Raw genomic sequence first — 14638 nt, 5'->3', positions numbered from 1 at the left:
CCAGCTCAGCTCACGTAATTGACGCTACCTCACTCTCCCTCCACGTTAGCTAGCTTAAGCAGCGGTGGCGCAGCACTGGATTCCACCGCTGGTGGCGCTGACTTTCCAGCCGCGGGTGGTGCTGACTGGTAGGTTGACTTGTTGATTTGTAGCGGCCAATTCGGAGTCTCTGGGCCGCTGAGAGCTCCCAATTGGGCCCTGCACCAGAGTAATGTATTTTCGGCTCAGGTAGATCTACCCCGGGTGGAGGGGGGAGAGAGAGGTGGAGAGAGAGTAGAGGGGTGGAGGGGGAAGCAAGGGGTAGACGGGGAGGGCGAATGGAGAAGGGGAGAGGGGGAGGTGGGTCAATCCCTCACGGTCCCAGGGCAGCGCTACCACCTCTCCAGTTGCCGTGCTTCACGCACACAGCCCCGGCTCTACCCCTCACTCTCTCTCTCCGGGGACACGCGGTGATCAATACAGGGAGAGCTGGGCCACTGATACTAGCCAGTGCCTCCCCAGCCATTGACCTCACCGCACGTCACTGGATCCTCGGCATGGCCCCGGAGCACCAGCAGCTATGGCTGTGGCGGCAGAGGCGCCAGTGACTGACAGTGGACACGCCCAATTGGTGCGGCAATAGTGCAGGAAGGGGCATCGCCGTCCCGGCGGTGACTGACAAGAAAGGAGACCAATCTGCGCATGCGCGGTTTTTAAGATATTTAAATCTTTATAACTTTTAAAATATACCACCGATGGAACAAAACTTGTTGTACTTGCAGCACAGGAGAATGGTGAGTAAGGTGGTGAAAAATTGTAGTGCTATCGTGTACTGTTTTTGCGCAAATGTTAAAAAAATGTAAACCGGAAGATAACAAGATGAGAGTTTTAGTTGTATAATATATATAATTCTGCATGCACTACACATGTAAAAGGAATCACAAAGTTATATAGTATATATAGAATAGAATAGAATATAGAAAGGTAGATACAGATTCTGTCCAGCTGTATCCAAAAAACAATATGATCCAGATTGCGCCATAGTAATGTGAGTGAAACCCTTAACTTTGTGATTCCTTTTACATGTGTAGTGCATGCAGAATTCCCAGTTATTGTTGGTAATCAACGTACCTTTTTGGGCTGTGCATTTCCAGTGCATCATCTGAGCACCTTTGAGCTGATGTTGCTACTTGATTGAAATATATAAGATCTTGAGGTGTCTAGATAGGGTAGATGTGTGGAGAATGAGTTCTCTGTGGGTGAAATCTAGGACCAGGGGTCTCTGCTTAAAAATCCATTAGATAGATGAAGTGATTTTATTTATCAAGGTTTGTGATTCTCTGGAACTCTTCTCTTCAGACGTAGGTGGAAACTCAGTCATTGAACAGTTTTTGAAGCAGAGATGAATAGATTCTTGAAAGCCAAGGTGGTGAATGGTTATGGTGAGTAGAAATGAAAGCATAAATGAGTTTCCAATCAGATGAGCTATGATCTCATTAGATGGCCAAGTAGGGTTGTGAGGATTAACAGCCTATTATTTTTCCAAGTTCATATTGTAATTTACAGGGGCCAATTAACCTATGATATGCACTTTAGGTGTTTAGGTGAGGTGGTTGTCTGTTTCCACGGACTTAGACCGCGCTGGTGGTCAATGTCCCAAGTTTGTGAGCTGGCTTTACATAGTGTTACATCAGTGTCCATGAGAATATTGGAAAAAACCTTATGACAAGTATAGAGAAAATCGAATAAAAAATGTATCTCAAAATTAATGTGCACAATCAAAATCATGTATAAATAATAAAATAGACACAAAATTGAGTTGGATGATCAGCCCTGATCACATTGAATGGCGGTGCAGGCTCGAAGGGCTGAATGGCCTACTCCTGCACCTATTTTAAAATAAATAAAATAAAAAATAAATAAATAAATAAAAATGCTGGAGTAACTCAGCGGGACAGGCAGCATCTCTGGATAGAAGGAATGGGTGACGTTTTGGGTTGAGACCCTTCTCCCAAAATGACACCTATTCCTTTACTCCAGAGAATGAAGAATATCATCCCAAAACGTCACCTATTTATTCTCTCCAGAAATGCAGCCTGACCCATCAAGTTACTCCAGCATTTTGTGTCTATTTTTGAGATTTTCGTTAATCTGACTCTCCAATGACAGTTCATAGCTTCAGATCTCAACCTGAAACGTCATATATTCCTTGTCTCCAGAGATGTTGCCTGTCCCACTGAGTTACTCCAGCATTTTGTGTCTACCTTCGGTGTAAACCAGCATCTGTAGTTCCTTCCCATACTGTAAATATCTCCAAGTTTTGTGTATTGTGTTCATAACAGAGTATAGGATCAATGCACCAGGCCTGATAGAGTCAAGAAAAACTGAGTCAACATGTGTAAAAACTGAAAATACTCGAAAAATCAAGCAGATCGGGGAGCATCTGTAGGAAAAGCGAAACAGTTAATGCTTCAAACAAGGTAGAGTGACCTTTGACCCGAGTCAAGTTAGTATAAATATCAGCGAAGGTGTGGGAAGACAATGGGTAGAACAAAGAGACCTTCACCTGCCACGTAATCTTATGACAATAGATAGAGCAAAAGTAAAGATACAGAGTGCAGAATATAGTTCTTAGCATTGTAACGTATTGTAATGTGGCATTTCCATAGACAAAACCCAACTCCTCAATAGGGTAGAGGTGAATCAGACAGAACCTTAACTTATGCAATTACTGCTCAGAAGCCTGATAACAGAGGGGAAGAAACTGCCCCTGAATCGGGTGGTGCGGGCTTTTAGACTTGTGTACCTTTTGCCAGACGGGAGCAGGGAAATCAAAGGTATCAAAGTATCAAAGGTATTTTATTGGTCACATTCACATACACCTAGGTGTAGTGAAGTGAAATGCTTCTTGCCATTTTGCAGCACATAAACTTCCCATTAAGAGTAAACCTAGCAATTATAGACCTCTTAGTTTGACTTCAGTGGTGGGCAAATTAATGGAAAAGATACTTAGTGATAATATATATAAGCATCTGGATAAACAGGGTCTGATTAGGAACAGTCAACATGGATTTGTGCCTGGAAGGTCATGTTTGACTAATCTTCTTGAATTTTTTGAAGAGGTTACTAGGGAAATTGACGAGGGTAAAGCAGTGGATGTTGTCTATATGGACTTTAGTAAGGCCTTTGACAAGGTTCCTCATGGAATGTTGGTTAAGAAGGTTGGGTATAAATGGATAGCAAGATGGATTCAACAGTGGCTGTATGGGAGGCCAGAGGGTAATGGTGGATGGCTGTTTGTCGGGTTGGAGGCAGGTGACTAGTGGGGTGCCTCAGGGATCTGTGTTGGGTCCTTTGTTGTTTGTCATGTACATCAATGATCTGGATGAAGGGGTGGTAAATTGGATTAGTAAGTATGCAGATGATACCAAGATAGGGGGTGTTGTGGATAATGAAGAGGATTTCAAAAGTCTACAGAGTGATTTAGGCCATTTGGAAAAATGGGCTGAAAGATGGCAGATGGAGTTTAATGCTGATAAATGTAAGGTGTTACACCTTGGCAGGACAAATCAAAATAGGACGTACATGATAAATGGTAGGGAATTGAAGAATACAGTTGAACAGAGGGATCTGGGAATAACCGTGCATAGTTCCTTGAAGGTGGAATCTCATATAGATAGGGTGGTAAAGAAAGCTTTTGGTATGCTAGCCTTTATAAATCAGAGCATTGAGTATAGAAGCTGGGATGTAATGTTAAAATTGTACAAGGCATTGGTGAGACCAAATCTGGAGTATGGTGTACAATTTTGGTCGCCCAATTATAGGAAGGATGTCAACAAAATAGAGAGAGTACAGAGGAGATTTACTAGAATGTTGCCTAGGTTTCAACAACTAAGTTACAGAGATAGGTTGAATAAGTTAGGTCTTTATTCTCTGGAGCGCAGAAGGTTAAGGGGGGACTTGATAGAGGTCTTTAAAATGATGAGAGGGATAGACAGAGTTGATGTGATCAAGCTTTTCCGTTTGAGAATAGGGAAGATTCAAACAAGAGGACATGACTTCAGAATTAAGGGACAGAAGTTTAGGGGTAACATGAGGGGGAACTTCTTTACTCAGAGAGTGGTAGCGGTGTGGAATGAGCTTCCAGTGGAAGTGGTGGCGGCAGGTTCGTTGGTATAATTTAAAAATAAATTGGATAGGCATATGGATGAGAAGGGAATGGAGGGTTATGGTATGAGTGCAGGCAGGTGGGACTAAGGGAAAAAAGTTGTTCGGCACGGACTTGTAGGGCCGAGATGGCCTGTTTCCGTGCTGTAATTGTTATATGGTTATATGGTTATATGGAATACAGACATAACATTAATAAGAGTTTTAAACATAAAGAACATCCCCCCACAATGGTTCCCATTATGAGGGAAGGCACAAAGTCCAGTCCCCAACCCCAGTTCACCCATAGTCGGGCCCATTGCGGCCTCCACAGTTGCCTCTATGGAGGCCCGATGTTCCAGGCCGTTCTCGCCGGGTGATGTTGCTCCGGCGTCGGGAGAGTCCTCTCAGCAGCATGGGAACCCTGGAATGGCCGCTTCCATACTGGAGGCCGCGGCTTCCAAAGCCAACAAGGCCGCGCCGGTTGGAGCTCCACAACTGGCGATCTCATCTAGAGATCCCAGGCTCCCGGTGTAAAGTCAGCGCAGCCGCCCGCTGCTGGTCGCTCCACAGTCCCGCAGCTCCGCGATGTTTTCCTCAGTGATCTTCAGCTCACCGGAGCTCCAGCGCGGCGACCCGGGCAAGGCATCGCCCGCTCCGCGATAGCGCTCCAGCGCTGTGCCGCCGCCAAAGCCGAGGTTCTGGGCGGTCCCCGACAGGAAACGCCGCTCCAGGCCCGCTGGTAGGCCGCGAGGACGGGTCGAAGCTGCAGCCTGGAGAAAAGCTGCCTCTCCGACCAGGTAGGGACCCTGAAAGGTAGTTTCCCCCTTCCCCCCCAATGATTGAATGACTGGGGTGGGACAAGTCTTTGATTATGTTGGCTGTTTTTCCGAGGCACCATGAACTATAGTCAGTGCCATGGATTCAACGGTAGGAAGTCTGGTCTGTGTGATGAAGTGGGCTATTTCTACAACTCTCAGCAGTTGCTCCTGGTCTTGGGCAGAGTTGTTCCCAAACCAAGCTGCAATGCAAGCCGACAGTATGCTTTCCATGGTACATCAGGGAGCAATCCCAGTGTAACACTGATAGGGAAGGACAGGTGAATATGTGGAATCTTGATGGAATCTTGAATCTTGGTGGGATCTTGATGGAGCCAGCTGAAATTGTGAGGAAAGCGGGAGTAGTCCCGAACACAACTAAAACATTACTGTTCCATGTATCTCCCAAAAGGCAGACATAGCTTAGGCCACACGAGGGCCCATAGGTACACCTTTGGTCTGGAGACATCCAACCTCTGAAGATGAAGGTTATTTTGCCAGAGTACGACAGAACTAACTTTGTCGGCCAGTTTGCTAATGTCAGGCTTGTTTTTTAGTGAGTGGAGTGCTATGAATTTTGAGGGTGGTGTGTTTGAGTGAGTGAAATTAGTGAAAAAATCAAAGCTGTTAATGTGCTGCCTGCAGATAACAATGAATAGATTGAGATAAGATATGAGAGGCGTGGGTTCAGTTCGGTTTAGTTTGTGGTCACGTGTACCAAGATACAATGACAAGCTTTTTGGTGCGTGCTAACCAGTCAGTAGAAAGACAAAACATGATGACAACCAAGCCATTTACAGTGTATAGATACATGATAAGGGAATAACGTTTAATGCAATGTAAAGCCAGCAAAGTCCGATCAAGGATAGTCCGAGGGTCATCGAAGTAGTTCAGCAATGCTCTCTGGTTGTGGTGGGCTGATAAGTAGAAGTATCATGATAGCAAGTGACAACAAACAATGCAAAGTATACCCCTATGTTCTTTTGTTTTGATTGAGTATATGAGTGGCAGTATAGAAAGATAAAGCAAAAGTGTCAATGTGTGAGGGCAGTGTTCATAATGCAATCATTTTCCGTTGTGTGGATGGTCACGGGCATGCTAAATGCGTTGGATCTGTGGAATAGGTTTCAAGGCAAGGCAGATATGGCTGAGGGATGTAAGGGAGGGACACACGCCCACAGAGATAAAACACAAAAAATCTGCAGTCAGCCATGCTCCCAATCCACCAAAGAAGCAATGTCTCTTGATGGTGAGGTTTTCAAAGCCAGTCCTATTAGAAAGCCATTAGAAAGGCAGTTCTATTGCAGGTTGGTTGGAGGCTCAAAAGTAGGAAATTTCATTGAGAATTCACAAAACTTTGATTGATCCTCGTTCAGAAAATTACAATGGGATATGGGGCAGCTGCAGGAATGGGCAGAGAATTGGCAGATGGAGTTTAACCCGAGCAAGTGTGAGGTGTACCACTTTGGGATGTTGAATGTAAGGAGGGAGTTGACAGTTAATGGTAAGACCCTTAACAGCATTGGCATGTAGAGGGATCTTAGAGTCCAGGGTCATAGCACTAAAGGTGGCGGCACAAGTAGTGCTATGCATTCAGTGCTTGCATTCATTGCTAATGGAATTGAATATAAGAATCAGGAAGTCATGATGCAGCTCTATAGGACGTTGGTTAGGCTGCATTTGGAGTATTGCGTGCAATTCTGGTCACCACCCCATTACTTGACAGAAGTATACTAAAGTATGAGGGGCATCGATAGGGTAGACAGTCAGAATCTTTTTCCCAGTGTGAAAATGTCCAACACTAGAGGGCATGACTCTAAGGTGAAAGGGGAAAGTTTAATGGAGACGTGTGGGACAAATTTCATTACACAGGGAGTGGTGGGGCCTGGAACTCTTTGCTAGGGTTGGTGGTTCAGGCAGATTATGGACTGAAGGGCACAATCCTGTGATGTACTGTTCTACGTTCTGTTATCCCCAAACCTTCTGATTCCTTCAGTGTCAGATCATGTATCAATCTCAACAATAAGTGTGTGCAGAGCTACTGCCTAACAATGCCAGAGGCCCGGGTTCGATCCTGACTATGGGTGCTTAATCTGTACGGAGTTTGTACGTTCTCCCCGTGACCTGCGTGGGTTTTCTCCGAGATCTTCGGTTTTCTCCCACACGCCAAAGACGTACAGGTTTGTAGGTTAATTGGCTTGGTATCTATATAACTAAAAGTCACATCTTGACCACTTCCTGTCTATGCTGTGAATTGATTTTAAAAAATGCTACCCTATAATCGCTATGATTTTTGGCCATCTTACTCACAGTCCTCCTCCACTGAGGCAGCCCTGAGGATTTTCCGATCGCTGAAATATAAAAAAGTTATGAATGTTTTAAAAATCTTGAGATCAGCTGATTGTTCCTCTCGCCTGTCAATCACCATGATAAAGGTAACGCCCCTTCCGGGGGGGGGGGGGTGCAGGAGTATAAAACCTAGGATGCCTGGACCTGAGTCAGTCACTCTGGAAGATTGCGAGGGAGCGGCCACAACTGTGATTCTGCTGTGAGTCAACTGAACGGTGAGTCTACTATGTGCTTGCAATAAATGCTTTGTTACCCTGCAATGTGGTTGCAATAAATGATGATTGGTTAACCCTTAATGTCCTTGCAATAAATGGTTTCTCAGCCCCCACTGTGTTTGCAAGGAATAAATGATTTCTCAGCCCCCACTGTGTTTGCAAGGAATAAATGGTTTCTCAGCCCCATTGTGTTTAATCCAAAGTTCCCGCTCATTCCGTAACTTACCTGAGTGGACAGGTCGCTCACATTGCGTAGGTTCCGCTAAGTACAGAGGTGATGCTGATTGCGTAACTTCCGCTAAGTGCAGAGGTCACGCTGATTGCGGAAGTGCCGCTGACTGTGGAAGCCCCACAGTGGAGAGGCCGTGCTTAGCCATGTGAGTAGATTCAAGAAAGTTTACTGTCATATCTATGGTGTGTGAGTCTGAGTGTGTGTAGGGGTTTGGTTCCCTTTACTCAACTTCGGGCCCAACTGCCCGAGTGATTCTCTCCCTTGTCGGTGGGTCAAACGGCCACCACTCTACTTGAGCGGTTCCCAAGAGAGAATACAAAAAAAGGGGTCCCCCTGGGTTCTAGACCTCGGAATTATGGTGGGATATGATAAAAGGTTGACTTGACCAGAGCGTGCTGTTGAGAGAAAACAGAAAGCAAGATGGACTCAAAGCAAGTCTAAAATTTACAGGCTTTATTAAACAATGAGAAATCGAATCTCACCAACACTACATAATACGTGACTAAACTTATGCTTTAAACTAAGACTATGGAAAGAAAATTATCGGGAACGTCGTAAAACCTACTTTACACAATTCTAATTACAGATACACCCCCTTTCCCCTTCTTCTCTCAACCTCTATCCTATTTCGGGAACTTCACCAGGTCGTCTGGGGGTACTTACAGCTAGATCGTTGCAGGGTCAGGAGCCGTCCAACAGAGCAGAAAAGAGAGCAAGTTCTTGCTTGCCTGTCCCTTTTATACCCGAGTTTCTCCCTTGAAACCTCCCAGGTGGTCCTCTGGACAAAAGGGTCTTTCGATGATTCCCAGTTTCGATCTGGCATGAACAATAGGCTTCCGGTGATAATGGGTTTGCTGATGTCATGATGCCTCAGCATGATCGTTATCCCATCACCTGGATGGGCTCCCATTGTCCCGATGGATGGGCCATTTACGATGGTGATTGTCTTGTTGCTGGGCTATTTACCCCCGTCTGCTGAGGCTCGGTTTCTTCCTTTGTCTTTCCAAGATAATCTCGTTATCTCCGTCCCAGTCTTTCCTGTTCACACCATTTGCATAATCATGTAATCCAGAACAAGGGGTCACATCCAGAACAAGGGGTCACAGTTTAAGGATAAGGGGGAAATCTTTTAGGACCGAGATGAGGAAAACATTTTTCACACAGAGAGTGGTGAATCTCTGGAATTCTCTGCCACAGAAGGTAGTTGAGGCCAGTTCATTGGCTATATTTAAGAGGGAGTTAGATGTGGCCCTTGTGGCTAAAGGGATCAGGGGGTATGGAGAGAAGGCAGGTACAGGATACTGAGTTGGATGATCAGCCATGATCATATTGAATGGCGGTGCAGGCTCGAAGGGCCGAATGGCCTACACATGCACCTATTTTCTATGTTTCTATGTCTATGTTTCTATCTAATGCCCAGGCCCACAGACAGGTTTTAAACTGGTCCTTCTGTGGATTGGGGGTTTTTCCTTAGCAGCCCACAAGTCCTTTTAAAAAATGTTCTCAGCCCCCACTGTGTTTGCAAGGAATAAATGGTTTCTCAGCCTCATTGTGTTTAATCCAAAGTTCCCGCTCATTCCGTAACTTACCTGAGTGGACAGGTCGCTCACATTGCGTAAGTTCCGCTAAGCACAAAGGTGACGTTGATTGCGTAACTTCCGCTAAGTGCAGAGGTCACGCTGATTGCGGAAGTGCCGCTGACTGTGGAAGCCCCACAGTGGAGAGGCCATGCTCAGCCATGTGAGTAGATTCAAGAAAGTTTACTGTCGTATCTATGGTGTGTGAGTCTGAGTGTGGGAGGTGGAGGGTGTGAGTCTGTGTGTGTGAGTCTATGTGTGTGGTGTGTGTATGTGTTTGTGTGTGTGTGTGTGTGTGTGTGTGTGTGTGTGTGTGTGTGTGTGTGTGTGTGTGTGTGTGTGTGTGTGTGTGTGTGTGTGTGTGTGTGTCTGTGTCTGTGTCTGTGTCTGTGTCTGCGTCTGTGTCTGCGTCTGTGTCTGTGTCTGAGTGTGAGTGTGTGTGTGTGAGTGTCTGTGTGTGTGAGCGTGAGAGTGAGTGAGAGTGAGTGGAGAGGCCGTGTGAGTAGATTCAAGAAAGTTTACTGTCATATATATGGTGTGTGAGTTTGAGTGTGTGAGGTGGAGGGTGTGAGTCTGTGTGTGTGAGTCTGTGTGTGTGTATGTGTGTGAGTCTGTGTGTGAGTCTGTGTGTGAGTCTGTGTGTGTGTGTGAGCCTGTGTGTGAGTCTGTGTCAGTGTGTGTGAGAGTCTATGTGTGAGTCTGTGTGTGTGTGTGTGAGTCTGTGTGTGTGTGTTTGTGTGAGTCTGTGTGTGTGTGAGAGTGTGTGTGTGTGAGAGGCTGTGTGTGTGTGTGTGAGTCTGTGTCTGTGTGTGTGTGTGAGTCTGTGTGTGTGTGAGAGTCTGTGTGTGTGTGAGTCTGTATGTGAGTGTGTGTATGTGAGTCTGTCTGTGTGTGTGTGTGAGTGTGTGTGTGTGAGTCTGCGTTGGGGGATCAGCCCTCCCATGTAAAGCTGGGATCCAACTGGTCCCACTTAGTCTAGTAAATGTATAGATGTAAAAATTGTCGCTAGTGAGTGTTAATGTGTAGTGATTGGTGGTCGGCTCAGACTCGGTGGAAGGAAGGGCCTGTTTCCGCGCTGCATCTCTAAAAGTAAAACTAAAATACTAATCAAATAAATATAATGCTTGAGTATCGACAGCCCTCTCGGGGAGAGAATTCATTTGTCGTACAACTTTATATTCAAATAAATTACTTTTTTTCTCAACATGAAATGGCTGCTTTCCTGTGGCTGTGACATTAATCCAGTTTGAGACTCTCGAACAGTGGAAATTGCCTCTCAGAATGTAATTCATCAATTTTCACACAGTTCTATATTTCAATGATAATCTCTGATTTTTTTTCCAAACTAAGCCCAACCTGCCTCAAAGGACAATGGTGCCAAGACAGGTATATTATTTTATGTTATAGGGACCAAAAATGCACCTTAGAGAGGGAGGCGGAGCTCATGATATTTCTCGTACATAAAACCCTTTAAACTATAAAAACAACAAATGCACATTATAGGATTTTTGGACCTTGACAAATAATTAATAACCCTAAAGATTGTTTTCACATCTTAATAAATGTTTGATCATTGCCATATACAAGGTGGTCATCAGAAGAAATAGGTCATAAATGATGGTCAGGAATGCTTTTCACAATAAGGCCATAAGACATAGGAGCACAAATAGGCTATTCGGCCCATCGAGCCTACTCTGCCATTTGATCATGGCTGTTTTATTATTCCCTCTCACCCCCATTCTCCTGTCATTCCCCCATAACCTTTGATGATCTTACTAACGAGGAACCTATCAATCTCAGCTTTAAAGATACCCAATGTCTTGGCCTCCACTGTTGTCTGTGGCAATGAATTCACAGATTCACTGCTAACTGGCTAAAGAAGTTTCTCACAAGAAGGATGGGTTGCATCTAAACTGGAGGGAGACCAATATCCTGGCAGGCAGGTTCACTAGTGCTACAGAGATGGGTTTAAACTAGTTTGGTGGGGTCTTACACAGTACTGAGGCAGGTGGAATGTTAGGAGTTGGCTTGGAGGGTGATGAGAGAAAGTTTACTGGATACAATAGGCAGGAAACATAGAAACATAGAAACATAGAAAAATAGGTGCAGGAGTAGGCCATTCGGCCCTTCGAGCCAGCACTGCCATTCAATATGATCACGGAGAAAGGCGGAGAGCGAGGTAGTTTAAATTGCAATGATTTTAATGCAAGGGGCCTGATGGGTAACGCAGATGAGCTGAGGGCATGGATAGGTACGTGCGACTGAGATGTTCTTGCCGTTACAAAAAACCTAATTAAGAGAGGGGCAGGACTGGCAGCTCAATGCTCCAAGGTGCTTGAGGAGAGGCGGGGGTGAGGGTAAGAGAGGAGGGGGTTTGTGCTATTTGTTGCGGAGAATGGCACAGCAGTGTTCAGAGGTGACATTATGGACGGTTCATTGGGTGAGGCTATACGGTGGAGCTGAGGAACAAGACAGGGATGATCACCTTGTTGGACGTGTACTACAGGCTCCCAAATAGTTGATGGGAATCAGAAGAGCAAAATGCTGGCAGATTGCAGGCAGCTGCAGGTCTGATAAGATTGTCATAGTAGGAGAATTTAATTATGCTAATATTGACAGATGTCTAATATGCTAATATTGTCATAGTGTGAAAATGCTTAGACAAATGGAATTTGTACAATGTGTAGAGGAGTCCCACACAGGAGAGGGCAACACTTGATCTAGTCTTGGGAAATTGGTTGGGGCAAGTGAATGAATTGTTCGTGGATGAGCCTCTTGGGACCAGCGACCACTGTTCTATTAGATATAAGATAGTTATGGATAGAGACAGGACGGGCCCACAAGTTAAAATTCCAAATTGGGGCAAGGCCAACTGTGAAGGTATGGGACAGGAAGTCACTCATGTTGATTGGAGTAGGTCGTTTGATGGAAAAAGAAAGGAAAAGGAATGTCAGGAAAGTGGAATGTGTTTAAAAGTGTGTTGACAAGAGTCCAGGACATGCACGTTCCCGTTAGAGTGGAGGGCAGGGCAGGTGGGCATAAGGAAGACTGGATAACAAAGGAAATTGTGGCTTTGGTCAAGAGTAAGAAGGAGACATGGGGCAGGTGTAGGCAGACTGGATCAAGTGGATCCCTGGAGAAGTTTTGAAAAATGAGGAGCAAGAAAGTGAGGTCAAAAAGGGGACAGGAGACAGGTCTGGCAGACTGCATTGAGGGTAATCTCAAGAGATGTTATCTGTACACAAAGGGGAAAAGGGTGACCGGGGAGAGAATAGAACCACTTGGGAATCAAAGTGGTCACCTCTGTGTGGAGCCACAGGAGATGGGCAGGGTCCTCAACGAGTATTTCTCCTCCGTTTTGACTGCGGAGAAAGACATGAGGACTGGGGATCTTGGGGCAGTCGACGGAACTATCTAGAGAGGAGGTGCTGAATGTTTGATGCTTATGCAGGTGGACTCCTCTCCTGGGACCTGATCAGATAAAGCTGTAGACAGCTAGAGAGGAGATTGCAGGAGGCATTGGTGATATTTTGGCGACATCATTAAATAAATGGGGATACTGTGGATAGGGTGAGCTGCTTTAAATACCTGGGAATCCACATCTCAGAGGATCTGACATGGATATCACACACTGCAACACTGGTGAGTAAGGCAAGGCAGCGTCTTTACCACCTCAGGCAGTTGAGGAAATTCAGAGTGTCTATGAGGATCCTCCAGTGTTTTACTCAGCGGCTGTGGGAAGCATCTTGTCCGGAAACATCACAATTTGGTATGGGAACTGCTCTGCCCAGGACAAGAAGGCTCTGCAGAGAGTATGAGAACTACACTCGCCCCCCTGCAGGAATTATACAGCAGGAGGTGCAACTCCAGAGCCAACAAGATCATGGGAAACCCCTTCCACCCCTGCAACAGACTGTTCGAGCTGCTACGGTCAGGCAAACGCCTCCGTTGCCATGCTGTGAAAACGGAGAGGATGAGAAGGAGTTTCTTCCCAGAGGCCATTAGGACTGTAAACTCCTATCTCACCAGGGACTAACTTACTGTATCAATTTACTGTTGTGTGGTGTCTTTTTAAAATAGCTGTTTTTTTATTTTTTTCCCTATATGTGATATGTGAATATGTGACTCTGTTCCTTTCTGTTTTGTAGTTTTTTTGCACAATCCGCGAGCATTGCCACTTTACATTTCACTGCACATCTCGTATGCGTATGTGACGAATAAACTTGACTTGACTAAACTTGACTTGAAATACAGGTGAGGTGCCAGAAGACTGGAGGATGTTTCTCTATTCAAGAACGGCTGCAGTTAAAAGCATGGGAGCTATGGGCCAGTGAGCCTAACATCTGTAGTCAGAACGTTCCTAGTGTGATAAATATTCTAAGTGATAAATATACATGTATTTAGATGGACAAGGGCTGATTAAGGATCGCTTTGTACATGGTAATTCTCGCAATTCTGATTGTGTATTTTGAAGATGTGACGAAAAAGGTTGATGAGGGCAGAGCTGTAGATGTTATGTATATGGACTTCAGCAAGGCATTTGACAAGGTTCTGAATGGAACGTTAGATCGCATGGGATCCAAGGGGAAATAAAGGGCCTGCCCCACTTAGGCGACTTTTTAGTTGCAGTTTAGAAGGATGAGGGATGTTCGATGGTGGTCTCTGGTGAGTCTTCTTCATGGTTGCGAGGAGTTCCCGCATTCTGGGAACTAGTCATGGTCTCAGTATGGTCGCAGAAATTTTTCAACATGTTGAAAATTTTTCTGAGACCAAAAATTGGTTGACATGGAGAAAATCGATAGCTTTGTAGTCGTAAGTGCAGTTGTAGTGGAGTCGCCATGTAGTTATGGGTAGTTGAGGTAGTCGTAGGTAGTTTTAGTTAATCTCCTTTGCTGATAGGGCATTTTCATTGGCTCATTGGAGGAAAAAACGTAAGCACGAGTTTTCAGAACCAAGGAAAACCGACCGGTAATGTTAAATGTCTGCCGAACTTCACAGCTGTGTATCTCTGGCTTATTAAAAGTTGTCTGGCTTCTTAAAAGTGTTTCTACTCCCACACCACCACCCCCTCTTCTCCCTCCCTTCTCCCGCTAGCCGTCTTGACCTTCCTGTTCATCGCGGTGTGTGTCTGTATCACCTTGGCTTTGCACTGTCTGAATTTCAGACAGCGCTCTCCCCGCTCTCCCTGTCCCCCGCCTTTGCGATGTGTTATAATAGACTGTTAAGCTAAATGGCTACTGCAGCAATTACACATCATCCCTCAACGTTCTAAACTGCAACAAGTCCACGCTCAGAGCCTTCAAATGCTCCTTATTTGTTAAC

Source organism: Amblyraja radiata, chromosome 17, assembly GCF_010909765.2.
Source record: "Amblyraja radiata isolate CabotCenter1 chromosome 17, sAmbRad1.1.pri, whole genome shotgun sequence".
Classification (NCBI taxonomy): Eukaryota; Metazoa; Chordata; class Chondrichthyes; order Rajiformes; family Rajidae; genus Amblyraja; species Amblyraja radiata.
Note: the sequence above shows the minus strand (reverse complement) of the source record.